The 13,530-nt window shown below is 33.1% G+C and overlaps 1 long non-coding RNA gene across 1 annotated transcript; it reads right to left on the reverse strand.

The window, feature by feature from the left end:
• Positions 1-10,132: 10,132 nt before the first annotated feature.
• LOC118747363 lies at positions 10,133-12,893 on the reverse strand. Its single transcript, XR_004993944.1, has 2 exons — positions 10,982-12,893; positions 10,133-10,704 (listed from the first exon to the last, which is right to left on the reverse strand). It is a non-coding gene; the product is annotated as an uncharacterized LOC118747363 (long non-coding RNA).
• Positions 12,894-13,530: the final 637 nt, after the last annotated feature.

Raw genomic sequence — 13,530 nt, forward strand, 5'->3', positions numbered from 1 at the left:
AGCTGGCAGAAGTAGACGAAGTGTGATGAATATGTATGTACATATATTTTGTAAAGCTTGTACAAAAGGCTGGAGTGAAAGGGTTAAATAAATTTTATGAGAATTTCATAATGCTGTATCATGTACCGCGAGAAAAGCTTTGTCATTCGCTTGCGGCAGAAAACTTTGCTACAATTAATCATTACCTAATTTTAAGCAGTGAATTTAAAGTTTAAATAAGCTTGAAATACTAGACTGGCAGGGGCAAATAAAAAAGCTTGCAGTGGCATTTTGAAAATCGCGATCGCTATTTTTCATTGCCAAAAATCTCTAAAAAAAATGACAGGCGCGCCTAACAACATGCAAAATCTAGTTACATGTCGCTCTTACTGCCAGATTTGGCTGATTAGACATTGCATCTGTTACTTTTTATGCTGTATAGTACTTTTAGGCCGCATGGCTTTTCATTAAGAGAATTTTGGCAACGAAAATTGACAAAGCAATTTTGGCTAAGTTAGTTGCTAGTCTTTTGTTAGGCAATTGAAAGACGGTAGGTAAGATTGTTTGAAAGATTTTGTTTATTCTGGCACGAAAGTCTTACAAAATAAGCTCCCTTGTCAACTTTCATGTTCCAAATCGAGATTCATGGATATCATTTTGCTGACGCTGCGCCAACAAGACAAGGGAGCGAAGCAATGGCGTGATATTGGAGAGATTTTGTCTCTATTTTACAACGCTTTTATCAACTTGCAATGTTGTGTGTCCAGAAACTTTCAATGTTGTGGATCCAGAAACTTTCAATGTTGTGTGTCCGACACCAAAGCAAAGCTTTGAAAAGTTCCTATAAAAAAGCATAGTGCATAGGGCGACAGCTGTAGTGAATAGGGCGAGGTAGATGACATCTAGATGTCGCCCTATGTACTACGTTTGCTACAGCGGAAATAGACGACACGCCATTTCTTTAAATAAAATTAATTGGTGCTCGTTTGTATGTACATACATATGTAAATGCATGTGTGTGCACCTTTCTATTAATATCGTTGAATTATTTTAATATCTATTGCAAAATTTTATTCAGACAGGACTAAAAAGTAGAAAATAAATAATATAAAAAAAACTTTTTAATATACAACGCTTTTATAAATGGACTAAAAAGTAGAAAATAATATTTCTCAGTCCCATAGAATTTGTTTTGATAACTTTTGATTTTGAAATTTTAGCAAAAGTCATTATAAACAATCTATGAAATTGAAAATGAAAAGCGTGGGGCGCATGTAATACACTTGAATTGATATGAAAAGTAATATATGTATGTATGTATGTGGGTATATGAATAACGACCGCTTAAAATCGATTTCAAAGTTCTACTTTCGCTGTAGAAATTTTAGGTCTGCGTTATGTAGTTTGACTATTGTCAATTAAATCGAATGCTTTGTATTGCATGCGCTCCACGTTTTTCATTTTCAATTTCATAGATTGTTTATAATGACTTTTGCTAAAATTTCAAAATCAAAAGTTATCAAAACAAATTCTATGGGACTGAGAAATATTATTTTCTACTTTTTAGTCCATTTATAAAAGCGATGTATATTAAAAAGTTTTTTTTATATTATTTATTTTCATTCAATTTTCTTTCAAGAATTTTTTTTTTTGTTTTGCATTTAATTTTTAGATTCTTTTTTTCTGCACTTTCTATAACTTTTTTTCTTATAATTTTTTGATTTTTTTGTTGTACAAAAAACACTTTAAATTAATTTAATATTTTAGAAACTTATTTTATTTTTCGCTTTTCTAATTGAGGTTTTAAATTCATTTCTTTTTTAGAAACTTATTATTACTTTTATTTACTTCGTTTTTTAAGTTAATTTTTTTTTTCATTTTCGTTGTTGGTGTTTCCGACAGGGTAGGAGTATAATGTATTGTGGAACGATTTTTCGTCATCCCTTGTCAAATTTGGTTGGGAGAAAATGTATTACATATTTTGTTTTTAATTAAATTTTTTTTTAATTAATTTTTTCCATTTTTTTAATTAAATTTTTTCTTTTTTTATTTAAATACATATTTCTTATTATAAGTATTTTTTTTGCATTTCACTAAATTTTTAGAAACTAAGTTTATGTATTTCTATCTTTTTTAATTGAATTCTTTTTTGATTTTTACATTTTATTTTTTCAATTTTATTTGATTTTTAGAAACCTATTTCATTCTTTTTTTAATTTAATTTTCGTTTAATTTTGAAATTTTATTGTTTTAAAAAGAATAAATATTTGATTTTTCAGTTTCATAAAATATTTTAGTTTTTTTATATATTTTTTCTTTAAAAAAATTGTTTCGTTTCTCAATTTGATTGTCTTTCAATCTTTAGATTTTATAGTTTTACAACGAAAAATATTGTTTTCATTTAGAAACTTACTTTATATGTATATTTTTTTCATATTTTCATTTAGTTTCTTTCTTTTTGCATTTTATTATTTTTTGTTTTTTTTTATATTTAATTTTCTTTTTATGCTTAGATTTTATGCTTTTACAAAGAAAAATATATATTTTTTTTAATTTAATTTAATTTTTAGAAACTTATTTTGTCTTCTAAAAATTTTTTAACATAATTTGTTGTTGTTATTTAATTTAATTCTGTTTTAATTTTAAGTTTTATGGTTTTAAAAAGAAAAAATATTTTTAATTTCACTTAATTTTTAGAAACTTTATTTATTTTGCCTTCTTTTTTAATTTAACTATTTTTTAATAATTCGATTTAATTGTTTTAAAACGATTATTTTTTATGGTCTTATTGTTTTTTTATTTTGTAAATTGTTTTTTCTAATTTAATCTTCTTATAATTTTTAGATTTTATTGTTTTACAAAGAATATTTTTCAATCCACCTATATTTTTAGAAACTTATTTATGTACTTTTTTCAGTTAAATTTTATTTTTTGTTCAATTATTATTTTTAAAATTTGAGTTTTTAGAGTTTAAAAAGATAAAATATTATTTTTTGTTTAGTTTAACTTTTTGGAAAACTTGTTGCTAGAAGATCTTTCAAAGTAGCCTTTCGAACGTCAGAATAGAGCTTTAAAGATGGTTGCCAGAATTGACAACGAAGACTTTGAGATGAAAAGCAGTTTCCGAGGGTAGCGAGTGTCCAAATCCCACTGCTGGTGTTTTGTTGCTCATGGTGGGCTAATATTTTACGCTCTCAAAAGTGAATGGCAAAAATTTTTTGATATGTACATACATACATACATATGTATGTAGTAGCTCCAGCCTTTCTTGTGCCATTACAAGCCGAACAACTTGAAATTCTATTACAAAATCTATTTATAAAAAAAACAACTGTATTAAATACTTATACCAAATCAAATTAAATAACTTAGTAACGTACTCGTATTAGTCAGCACATTAATTTCAACTACGAATTTACATAACTTTGTACTTACTTACATACATTTACTCGTACCAGGTAGTACTTTCCGCAGCAGTAAATCAATTTTCAACTATAAAGCAAACGAAAAAATAATAATTAAATAGCTGTATTGTAATGAAGAACACAATTTACGTATAAATACATATGTAAACTTGTTTCACACTCACTTTGCTAAGCGAAGAATTATTGAAAACCATTAACATATACTTTTACCGTTATCGAAAACCTGTATGCATATGTACATTAAAGTCTGTAGAAAAATCAAAGTTTTGCAACCCAAAGTAAAACCTTAAGTCATTTTGGGGTGAGTTTACATCTACTTAAGACTCATGAGCTGATAAAATAATTTGACACCTCATTTTGAAAGACCAAATGAAAAAAAAATGAACAGAGCAGCGTGTCACTGTGCGAATTAATTTTGCCACTCATGACTTTATTTAATATGAATGTGTTTTATAATAAAAACTCACCCTTAAACAACAAAATAGCTGAGGAATTTTACTTTACTTAAAAAAAAAAGAGATAAAAAAAACAAACTTTCACAAACCAGCCATTTTTGGCAATGATAATAATGATTTACTAAAGTTGCATACTCAAACACAAGTATGAATCAATACAAAGAAAATGGCAGCAAACGCAAACTGAATTGCGGCAAGTTTTCACACATTATTCATGCCATTACATATGTAATACCATTCTGAATCTGAATCTGAATCTGAATACAATTCAATAATTTTACTTACAGAATACAGAAAAATGAGCGACCTTTTTCGAAGTTTTTAAATAAATCAATGTTTTTATCGGTGTCCAAAAACAAAAGACCAAAAACAAAAGTAGCGGTGTGTTGTGTTTCTCATTGGCGGAAATTGATACGTAAGTACTTATTCAATGTTTGTTTTATCTCCTCACAGGTGAGGCCTAATCAAAGTACATACATACATATGCACATTAGGGTGGTCCTTATAATAAAGAATTTCGAGACTATTTCAGATGTTTGGGAATACTTCTCGATTTTCGGCACAATTTTCGGATTTTCAGGACTACTTTGGGTTTCGCGGCACTATTTCGGGATTTTCAAGGCCATTTCGGAATTCTTGGATTTCATGGACTCTCGGCACTATTTCGAGATTTTCAAAATTTTCGTGACTACGTCGGGATTTTCGGGAGTTTAAGGTTTGTTTACGCCTGGCGTTTTCTGTGTGTGAATGCAGGTTTCATAAGAGTCGAATAATCATAATCTAATCCCTTTCAGTATTGCATTAAATGCTCTATGCAATGCAGTGCCGTTGAATCAGAAAGACGGACCCAATCTTTACCCTTTTTTTGCGCGATAGCCGCCGAAACGGTTTTAGCCGAGTCTAATAAAGCACGCCAATCCTTTCTCTTCGGCACCAACTGAGGCCAATTGGAGATGCCAAGCGAAGCCAAGTCCTTCTCTACCAGATTTTTCCAACGCAAAGGAGGCCTTCGTTACCACCAGCGGGTTCTGAGCTGAATTCTTTTAGGGCTAGAATGTTTGTATCCAATAAAAGGACATGAACAATCCACTGGTTCCGCTGTATTTTAGTTCGCTGCACTATGCCTATATCGTTGTAAAGCTGGTCTTCAACATTCACCTTTGTTAAAAGCCCATAATTACCTAACTACTCCTTTCCGCGTGATCCAAACACTCAACATCATCTTTTTTCCAGCAATCCGAGCTTCTACAACGATACGATTAAATAAAATTTGTATTTAAAGGTTTAATACGTTCTATCAAAATGTTCAGCAGAACATTCCACCAGAGAAGCCGATGCCTATTTCTAAACATCCTACAATACCAATTTCACTTTTAACGGATCCCTTCGACTTTGAATTATCGTTCAGCATACAGCGGAGCTCAGTAAAAGGCAAAACGTTCTGCTGTACGCTGTGCACTCAGGCCTCACACTCGCGCTTGCGATTACAGGTTGCGTGAGCGGTTGGTTACGTATACGCCCCATGCTTATGTAGTCATTCCAGAACGAATTCGTAAAGTATACGCCGCGTATATCCATGATTTACTTGTTGTTTTATGTGGTTTGCTACAGGGAACTGTTAAATGTTTGTGATGTGCCTGTAAATAATTTGTCTCCTATCTCTAACCTGAATAAGAAAAGTATGTACTGAAGATTTGAAGAAATATAAGAACCAACTTTAACAAATGTAAAAGTACATATTATTATTGAAGCTACAAAGAGAGTATCCTGGCAATAGCTCTGCGGAAGAGTAGAAACCACAAATGAGGTTAAGGCTCAGTCTTTTGAGGACAGATGGCTTTTAGATGATCTCCAGCCAGGAGTGCCTTAGAAGTTTAATTGAAACCCATTTTCCAGGTAACACAGACCAAATCTCTGCTACTCAAGCAGCAAATTGGCATCGTGTTCTATTAGATGAGGTATCAGGTTTTGTGGATAGGCAAAAAGTAGTACATACTCACCACAACACCCATGCTTTAAGGGTAGATTTAATGAAACCGTGTTTGAGGAACTGGTAAGTAGTCTTGAGAAATCGTTAGAATCCCAAAAATGCACTTGCATGCCTTTCTAGATATTGAAGGAGCTTTCATTAATATCCAAATGGAAGCAATAAGTAGGACACTTGTGAATATGGTATTCAGCATTCTAGCGATATCTTTAGGTAGAATAACCAAAACAGATTGGTTGTTCACCGCTCATAAAATGAACTTTACGGGGAAAACCAAATACAACACTCTTTCTCTGCCGAAATTAGAGGTAGCTGCTTTGCATCTCTCCTCCGAGACAAAATACTTATCTTGGTATCATTCGTTATTCCAAACTTAGCTGGAAAAAAGTGGAGGAGAGAGCGGGGAAGGGTCTATCAACATATTACACGTACAACAGTACTTTTGGAAAGCGATGGGGACTGCTACAGTAATTCTCCTCGGATATGTATACCACAGTCATCAGATAACAATTGGCTCAGTAGGTTAATGCCGTGAAAAATTGTTCATAATTTCTCTCTTAATAGGAACACCGGTTAGGTGAATGACTCATTCATTTCCTGACACTCACTTGAAGAGGACAACAATGTCTCAGAGTGAAAGTATGGAACATTCCATTCACGCCCTCCTAACCTAGCCTAACCTTATAGCATAACTCCATCATCACAAAACCTGGTCACATGCATAGGCATATATTAGGTTGTCACTGAATATACTAAAATATTAAAATCAATTATTTAAAAATGTAAACAAAATATTACTGCAATGGGGGCGTCAAACGAAAGGGGTTCAACAAAAATGTATATGGAAATTGATTTGAATAGAGCTGCCACCTTTTCAAAATGTTGAAGTCAATTTAAATAACAAGTTAAATAAAATATTTTAATATGGGTATTTATTACGAACATTTTTTTGATGTGGGTCACCACCTGTTTAGATATTTAAAATTAATTTAATTAGCAAGTTAAAGAAAATATTTTAATACGGGTACGTACATATATCTAACGGGAAATACTTAAGAAATCTTGAATTCGAAAATATTTTTTAAGAGGGCTGCCACCTGTGTAGAAATTCAAAATCAATTTAAGTAACAATTTAAATGAAATACTTTGATATGGGTGTCAAACGCGAGATTTAGTAGGCATTATTTCTAAACTATTATTAAAGAGGGTTGCCACCTCTTTTAAATGTCAATTCTTTTTTCTTAGTTAATTGAAGTGTTACTTCGAGGTACCGATCTGACGTATATACAACGAATTATTTCGACAGCATTTTATAATTGTGCTACCACATTTCCAAAATTTATGAAAATCACTGAAACGGCTGAATTCTTAAAAAAAAGACCCCGACCATGCAGTGGCATTCTGACAATCGCAGCGCAAAATTTCCGTCGCCAAAATTTTCTAAGCGGAAATCGGCAAAATCTGGCAATATGAGCGACATGTAGGCAGGCCGTCGATAGAAAACCCGGGCCCGGACGGAAAAATCTCGGGCCCCTGTACATAAATTGTATTAATTTAAAAGCATATTATCAATTGAGAGTTTTTCATGTAGGGTTTCTATACCGAAGGTGTAGTTTCTAGCGGGAATATCGAAAAATATTTGTTTCTATAATGAATGTAATTTTTTTTTATTGAAATGTTAATTATAAATATAATATAAGCCTTGTGTAAGTCTTGTGTGTGGTTAGTCGCGTCAGCTATTCTTTTGGAGATTTTTGACGATCAAAATTACCAATGGCGAATGCTGGAATCCGACTGCTGCGCTATAATTTGTATATCTAGTAGAATCTAAAGGAAAGGAACATTTGTAACATTTGAGGGCATAACGTTAAACCGTATATCATGCGGACAGGGTTGCGGACAAAAGCTAGAATGAAATGGCTATTTTTTCCTCCTTCGTTCCACACAGTACCTAGTCAATAGAATGAGGCTTTTTTCTGTACCAAAAATAATTATTATTCCATTACATAAGTTTCTTACCATTTAATACGCCCACGCCATTCAACTAAAGGTGTAGGTAGTAAAATAAGCAATTCATATATTTTTTTTTAATTTTATATCATAATTTATTTCATTATTATTACACATAATTTCTGTCAGCTATGATTTATGATTCACTTCTTTCATTTCCGTTTTTTTGTTCGCTTATATGGCGAATTCTGTGTATACTCTCACTTCTACCATTTGCAATTATTATTACTTTAATAGTTATTATTACTGTTTAAATTTAATAATATTCATTTGTTTATGTACAAAAAATTACCAACTACGCTAAACAATTTTTTTATAGTTTATCATTCAAGATTATCCTAATCACAATCTAATGATTTTTTCTGTTTGTTTTTGTTTTTCATTAATATAACTTTTTTCGAGTTTATTTTTTTAATTTATGTATATGTATGTTTGCACTAATTTTAACATAACATTATGAAAAATGCTTAGTTATAAATTTATGGTTGTATGTATGTAGTTATACTTGTATATCTATGTCTGTATGTATGTCTGCATTTCAGTGAGTATGAATGGCATGTATGTATGTATGTATGTATGTAAATATGTGGTGTCATATACGACAATGAGGATGGATGCAATGCAATTCTTCTGGCGATTTATACGAGTATGTATGTAAATATGTGTGACTAAAATTATTTTTTAATAATCGTTAAATATGTAAATAAGCTGCCTTTTAATAACATAAATATGCTTGTGTGTATGCAGCTTAGCACGCACAACGGTCAAATTAAAGTGTTATTGTATGTGGGTCAATCCATGTCGAATCGACCAATGAAAAAATATATTTTTTTTTTTTGGTAGTTAAAAATTTCACAATTTCCCGAATTTTGCAAGTTTTTTTTTTTAATGTCTCAAAAACTGCATATTGTAATTACAAAAATTGTTCTGGTGATATTTGGGGCTAAAAATATATATATATGTTTTTAAACAAAAGCTCGAAAAATAAAAAATTACAGAATTTTTAAATTTGAAAAATCTTTAAGCAAAAGCTTTTGTTAATTTTTGACCAAACTTTTTTCACACAGTGCTTCTAACTGATCTTAAAATATCCTGAAGGTTGCAAGGTGTTTACTTTAAGAAAAAAAATTATTGCAAACTCTAAATTAAAAGTTAATTCAAATTATCAGCCGAATTCTGAATACTCCCGAGCAATTTGTTCTCCGGGAATTTGTTCCTCCCGAGAAAGAAATCATACAATAATTAACTACCAGGGAGTAGCATTATCCCCGAAAATTTGGAGGGACGAAATTCGCACTTCGAAAGAGCTGTTGACACTTTTTTTTGACACAGCTCAAGTCTGTTATTTAAAACAAAAAATCCTTAGGGAATTTTTATTCATAATAGGAGCAAAGGGAAAAGAAAGAAAACTCCCAGGGAGTTTCTGTTCAGAATCTGCCTGTGTATATAAATTGTATAACATAATATTATTTAGGGTTTGCAAAAAAAAATAAAACTTATTAAAATTTATATCTTAAAAAAAACACATTCTTTAAGATCAGTCGGAAGTCGAAAATTCTTATAAGGATTTACTTTTACGATTTTATTACTTTCAAAATTCTGTACTTTTTTAATGTTTCGATTTTCTTATATATATTTTCTTTACAGCCCTAACACATAGTGGCACCATTCAATTTTCACTGCCTAATAAAATTTCAAATTGATTGGTGAAACTGGGGATAAATATCAGGAGATTTCAAAACAATAGCAGGCGCGCCTAGAAACACGCAACATCTAGTTAAATGCTCTTCATACTGCCATATTTGGCTGAATGTACATTGCATATGTTACTTTTTTTTTGTTGAATATCTGTAGGTTCCCACTACTTTTTTTAGAGAATTTTGGCGACGAAAATTTAGCGTAGCGATTGCCCAAATTTCACTGCAGAAGCATTTTTGTAACTGTAAAAGTTTTTGAGTTGCACAAAAAATAAACTAGCTAAATCCCGGAAATTGTGACTTTCAAAAAAAAAATTTTTTCTTTTCGTTTAACAGAACGTTGTTAAATGTATGTATGATAAAACAAAAGTATGATCAAAATATATTTTTATTTATAAAAATGGTCGATGCCAACCATTTGACCATTTGATATAGATTGACCCATGCACATATGTATGTATGTATGTATTTTTTTGTATATTTAAATGTAGGCGTATGTGATAGAACTGTGTGATTTATGTACATTAAAATTATAATAATTTATGATGAAAAAAGGTTTCGTTTGGTGTTTTTTTTTTGTTTTAATACCGAAGTAAACCAGTATGTATTATTTTTTGTAGCTGTGTTCATATGGGGATGGTTATCTACTTGGAGTACGAATGAAAAGCGCAAATTAAATTATATACACTGGGAGTTCAAATTAAAAACTTAAATTATTAAATTTACCTAGGTTTGCAGATATTGAATAGATTACACTATATCGGGCAGTCTTTCGACTATATGGTGGCAGGTAGAGAAAAAGTCATGGTGACAGTTAATATACAAAAACTGGGTGTGCTTAGAAAGGGAATAGTAGAAGTCATAAATACAAAATTTCACGTCATTTACTCACGCACGCGAAAGGTATACATTTCCAAAAATTGGGACCACATATTTTAAATTTAGGCCGCCCTTTACGCATGCAAAACGACTAGTATAGGCATGAAACGTATAGTGCACTGAATAAACACAGCAGTCGTATATCCTACATTATTCTACGACGTCACTGCCATCACTGGATAAGCCGCCCACTAATTCTAAACTCACCAAGAGCGCTGCCATCCACGTTCACTAAAGCCCTGGAAACACTCCAAAACTTTCTGTCCGTAGACCTCTTTGGTAAGCTTCAGGCAAGCGGCATTGCGGTAAGATGAAATGCACTGTCAAAATGGAAAGACACCAGATTCGGTCATACTAACATTCTAACCAACTATCTCGATATTTTTAAGTTGCCAGACTACAAAATACCACCTCTCGAGCTCAACAGCCAAGTATCTTTTCGAAGGAAGCACCCTATTTGACGTCAACTCTTTCTGGCCAAGCCAAGAATAGACTTGCCGGGGCAATGAGAGCTGCCGCGACAAGGAAGAAATTTACACTGGCACTGACCTGCCCTATCGTGGGCAAGAAGACGCTCATTTCACCGTCACTTCTTTGTCTGTCTAGCGGACCAAAGCGAAGGAGGCATTCATGAATTCCTGCGCTTTATTAACCTACCAAGCCTTACGCATCCATCTAACCGTAAATATTTGCCCAAACCAATTACCTTTGCACTTTCAAAGCCGGATGACCCGTGTAAAACATAAACCTGGTTGTGAACTTTCTAAGGCCTAGTCACAGAATTAATAAGGCTGTGTTCAGAAATGCATCAAGCCAAAGCATCAGTATCTGCAACTGAGTTCCAACTCGGTATTTAACCGTGGTGGCGCATATTGGACATTTCAATCAAATATAGTTTAGAAATTAAAGAGACTCCTGCTTTGGCTTGATGCATTTCTGAACGCACCGTAACCCTTACCCAGGTACGGCGTGTCTGCCTATACGGACGACACTGTTTGACCACCACTAACCAATTATGGATACGAAGCTGAAAACGACAACACTACTTATATGAAGCAATCCTCAAAACAGAGCCGACAAAAGCAATAACATCCTCTTCGACTAGAGCCACGGCACACTCGGATTATTGTAAAAAATTGCCAATCACACTCTGCTACGCGGAGTCCAAAGGCTAATTCCCCTAGCAAAAGTGAAACAAAGTGGGGCCAACCCAATGCTAACGAGCATCCTTTGCTTCTCAGCAATAGTTATACGAACAGCGCCTAGTGTGCTTGTGTCGAATGTGCATAAGGCCAGGTTGCTAACCTGCTGCTGGATCAAGTATTGCACCATAAAACTGCTTTCTCAGATAATCCGTCAAAACCGACGCTCGTGGTTGAGGCAACCAGCACAGGAGCTTGTCTGAAAGTTGTTGAAGCCCGAAATTACCTTCTCAGCGATGAATATAAGGGCGTTTGTTTTGTTAAAATGTTTCGTTTTAAACTTAGTATCACACACAAGTATGTATGATACTTGCCAAGTGCAAAAAGCTCGGAATCCTCAAAAACCTTAAATCAATTGTAGAGGCGACGCCCAAGGTAACGAGTACTTTGATTTGTTGTTCTGAGAAAATTTGTATGTCAGCTAAGAAGAAGCAGGCAGGAAGAAGCGGTCCCATCGTTCCCACGACAGTCGGGTCTACGTAACCGGAACGACCCAGATTTATATCTGGCCAAGGACTGTCACTCCAGCAACACTCCCCAAAAAGTCTTTGGGGAATTTGTATGCTGCTACAATAACAACAAAGCGGTCCCATGGTGGAACGCTGAATTTACCAAACTCCGTAAAAGGTCTAGGAGTTTTCTGAATAAGGCATTAAAGAGGCAAATTCGCACGTTAACATTGAGCTATTATAGACTTCTGTAGTGATATCGACAACATGAAAAGGTCTCTGACAGACGACCGGATGGTTGGCTGGATTCACTCAGAAAACTAGGAAAAAAAATTTGCCGGTTAGCAGATTAATTGCTGACGCAGAGATACTTAGAGGGATAGCGCGACGGGAGGAGTCACCAGACCAACCTAGTATATAGCATCAAGGGTGGTGACTGAGGAGTCATTGATGTTTTCTTTGGCCTCTTTTGAAGATTTTATGTCACCGAGCCCAGTTGGTGTGTATCCGATGCATATCCGAAAGTGTGGGCGAGATAGACTTATAGGAGCTCTAATAAAAGTTGTTAGGACCTGTCTGCAATTTGGCCACGTTCTCACAATTTGGAGGAAAGGCAGGGTAGTTTTAATTTCTAAACCGAGAAAGGATAACTATGCGCTGGCAAAAAGCTTTAGGCCAATCAGTGTGGCATTCGTTATGCTGAAAAGTTTGGAGCGTACGGTCGAAAAGTACGAGTACCCTAATGTACATACATATTTAGTATTTCTGATTGATTTTTAATTTTCGTTTGAATGATACATAAAATTTTAATTTCTTTGGTTATGCGTGCTTCGTACATATGTATGTATGTGGTATGTTTTGCGATTGCAACAAAAAAATACGAGTTTCAGCTTTCATTGCATTTTCATTTGAATATTTGTATGATTGTATGTACTATACATATGAGTGTATATGTATGTAAGTATGCAAGAATTCGTGTACGTATTATTTTTATGGCTTACATACTTAAGAAAATTCGTTACAAATAAAAAAATGGACTTTTACAATTGCAAATGTTTTATGTATTTTTTCTCTTTCTTTTTTTTTGTAACAAACAATAACTTTGGTTTCATTCATATCTATTTATATGTCTATATCTATTATATGTATGTATGCATACGATTTTTGTTTTTCATATACTATTTATAAACAATTTAAATGAAGTTACTATTCTAAATTGATCTTCTAATGCGAGAAAGTTGGCCCAGCTGAAGAAGCTAGTTAAAATGGAGAGTAAAATGTAGATGGATGAGGGAAAAATGCTATTAAAAATTGAAAATGTAAACGATATGCGTAAGTATGTATGTAGTTCTGAAACCTTTGTGAGTAGTGAGCAGTAAATGAATAAATGGAAATTCGAAAATGGAAAAAGGCAGAGCTTATTGGAGCACGAGCGTAAGAGGCACGA

Source organism: Rhagoletis pomonella, unplaced genomic scaffold, assembly GCF_013731165.1.
Source record: "Rhagoletis pomonella isolate Grant_MI unplaced genomic scaffold, Rhpom_1.0 Rhpom_scaffold_00011, whole genome shotgun sequence".
In the NCBI taxonomy this organism is placed as follows: Eukaryota; Metazoa; Arthropoda; class Insecta; order Diptera; family Tephritidae; genus Rhagoletis; species Rhagoletis pomonella.